Source organism: Wasmannia auropunctata, unplaced genomic scaffold (assembly GCF_000956235.1).
Source record: "Wasmannia auropunctata unplaced genomic scaffold, wasmannia.A_1.0 LD336106.1, whole genome shotgun sequence".
NCBI classification, from domain to species: domain Eukaryota; kingdom Metazoa; phylum Arthropoda; class Insecta; order Hymenoptera; family Formicidae; genus Wasmannia; species Wasmannia auropunctata.
In genome coordinates this window covers 6,598,966-6,602,449 of record NW_012026784.1, presented here as the reverse complement: position 1 = coordinate 6,602,449, position 3,484 = coordinate 6,598,966, and positions in this window count along the sequence as shown.

Sequence of the window (3,484 nt, the reverse complement as noted above, 5' to 3'; positions counted from 1 at the left end):
TATATAATACCAGAACATAAAATTTGCTTTCTTTTATAATTATTTGTTTAGTATTTAGTAGTAACCATATTTGATAACAAACCATAAACACAAATCTAAAAAAAATAGAACACAAAAAAGTATTAATAGCAACATAAAGTATTGAATTAGAAAATGTGACGTCATTTAGCAGATCGAAATTTCTTCATTTTTTTATTATGTCTGGAACTTAATGCTTGTGATTGTTTACGGTCCTTAACATATTTAAATATTAACAGCCTTATCAATTAATAAATGATCACAATGGTGGAGATCACAAAAATTGCTATTATAATTTGAAAAAAATACAGTTTTGAAATTGGATTCTAAGAGAGGTATGTGCCCGTTTTCATCTAAAAAATGGTACAACCTATTATGCAAATTTTCGACTAGTGTAAGAACTTGATTACTTGTATACGTCAAAGAGTCAGTTTCGCCATATTCTTTAGAAGTAGTAAATAAATGATGTTGACGCTGCGTTGAAAACAAATCATCTTGACAACTTGGACAATGTTCATCTGGTAAATGCAATTTTTTAACAAGATAGCTCGAGACATATGAAAGAGCATAACAATCTTGAATATCCAGCTCGTTGAAATTGATCCATTCAAGAGTTCGTGCCTCGACGTTCTCGAATGGTTCAATTTCCTCGAGTGGTACATTTTCGTGGCTATTCAAAAAACATCTAAAATTTTCTATATTGTTAGAATTTTCATCTTCGCAATTTGCGAATTTGGATACTGGCGCGACCATATTGTTCAAAACAACTGTTTTCAAAGCAGCAACGAATTGGTGGCAGGTGGGATTGGAATTTGAGATACCATGTTGTCATATTTCACAAAAAAGATTTTCAAGTGGATCCTGATTAAGATTTCGTAAATTTAAATATTGAAAACCAAGATTTTCAAGCTGTTTCCATAAATGTATAATACTGCGAATTGTAATAACCCAGCCTTTCATGAACTGATATTGTGACGTAACATCTTTTTCAGTCTTTAAGTCTATTAATTTCCAGTCAGTAATTTCTGGCAACAATTTGCTCCATAATTCTAAATGAGGCGAGTCATTTCTTAAAACGCAACTGTACTTTTTGCCGTCTTTTGCACGCTTGATCCAACCATTTAATGAATCAAAAAGGTTATCAATTAATTCATCAAATTCTGCTGTTTCTAATGATTCGACAGATAATGCTCCACTGATAGTGAAAGCTTCAATTGATGAAGCGATAGAATGACTTAATTGTCATGCAGCAACATTGACTTTCATCTTGACAAAGCTATCTTAAAAATTAAAATCTTTTGCATGCAATTTGAAAAGTGTCTTATAATTTTTCGTTTGATCTAAATCAAAAACTTGTTGTATATATTGAAATTTTGCTGTTTTGTTAGGCCTGAATTTAATTTTACATCTTAATAGAGCGTTTCGGGTGCATTTCAATAAGTGTGGAACGTCAAAAATTGTTACTATCGTTATATTATTGACTATAAATGTATAGGGAGTTGGATCAACTGTATTTTCAGCACACAATTCCGAAATTGGTTTCTTTTGAGTAGGACCCTGGTCGCAAACAGTCGCCTTTATTGTAATTCCAATTTCTTGAAGTCGTAAAATCGCATTTGTGATAATTGACTTAAGGCTAAAAGTCGAAATTGTACCTACAGTGAAATAATAAGCGACTACTTGCTTCTAGGGTTTTCTCAAACCTCTTATCATTAGCACTAATGCGTGATTTGCTAGTTTGTTAGATCGACCAAACTCCCCTAGATCTTCAAATCCAATAATAATTTGTTTGTGAGGCAGATAATGAAGACCACTATTTAATGAAATTTCATTCAAAACTAAAGTGCAATATCGGTCCAATATATGCATGTCATTAATTTTAATTTTAAGTTGTTGCAATAAGACTTTGTTTATTCCAGTATCGAAAGGAATCTTTGACAGTACAGTTTTTAAAGTCCGAGGTGACGGCAACTGGAAGAAGACGGATAGATACTTATAAATACGTGGACTTCGCTTATAAATAGACAAGGCAAAAGCCTTATCATTTTCAGTCCATCTTTTTCCAGCTGGAATGCGGTCTACATTTTGCAACTGCGAATCAATAAAATTTTGGGTTACAATATTGAGTTGATTTTTAATGCATTGGAAAACATTATCTTTATATAGTTTCTGCAATTCCTTCAAAGCATTATTTTTATTGCAAAGTGATTTCTTGATTTTCGATAATCTGTTAACTGTTCTACGATGAATTTCGTACATTTTATGTTCTGTCGGTGTCATTGCCTTCGAAGATACTCCTACCTCCGTCAAGAAACCAGTTTTTCTTCGTTTTTGTATTGATGTCATTTTATTATATTCTGTTAAATTATCTGTAACTATTGTGTTGTTATTGTTATTACTTTCATCACTTTGGCAATTTGAATCTTCACAAATACAGTCTTTACAAAAGTTATTTGAGTTTATAGTGTCTGAAATATTATTGTAACTGTTATCGTTAATGTTTTGACTATATGTATCTAAACTTTGTTCTACATTTAAATTAGCAAAAACATCTTCAGAGGCAATGTTACTATCGACCTTATTAGAAATATTGTCAGCAGTAGCTTGACCAGTAGTGGATATAATGTTTAAATCATTAGATGCAGCAAGTAAATTTAATGAGTTTAGTGAACAATCATTAACAATTTCTGGTTCATTGTGAACACCTGTTGAAATTTTTATTGGAACTAAATTGCAGTCACTTTGTAATTGAGAAGGAACTACAAAAAGATTTAATGCATGTCTGGTAAAATTTACAAAATCTTTTTCTTGAAAATGATCCTCACAGACAAATTTATTCTGGCAATTTTCGATCAAATTGATGCCACAAATTCTTTTCCATTTCTCGTTAATGGTTGGGTCTGTGGGGAATCTATAAAAATGTTTATTTTCTACTTTTTCAATCCCACCTTTGCACCAATAATACCCATTGCTGCAGTCAGGAAACTGACAAGAAAATTTTTTATGAAAAGGCATAATAGCAAGTAATAGTATAAACCCAACTGAAACAAATCGCTATTTGTGTATGTGTGTGTGTGTGTGTGTATACACACATATATATATATACATATAGTGTCCGCCTAAAATTCCGGAACACCGTTCTAAATAACTTCAAACGTTCTGAATAATTCAAGGCACAGGATTAAACTTTATAAGAATACAATGGGATCATAAAATTGGACATATGGGCTAGAATGAGAGCTTGTTTAAAAAAGCTTTTTGAGACGAGAACAACGCGTGATCGAGGTCTTTACGAATTTTTTTTTGCAGAGTTAGATTTAATTTAAACATTGTTATTAAGATTTGCGGTAACAAAGGCCCACGGCGAGAACGTGAGGAAGAAGGCTTCGCATGGGCAAGCGTGTTCTTGAGTGGAAGTACATGTGGGAGTGTGCGGTGTGTATGTGTGTGTATATGTGTGAGTGTG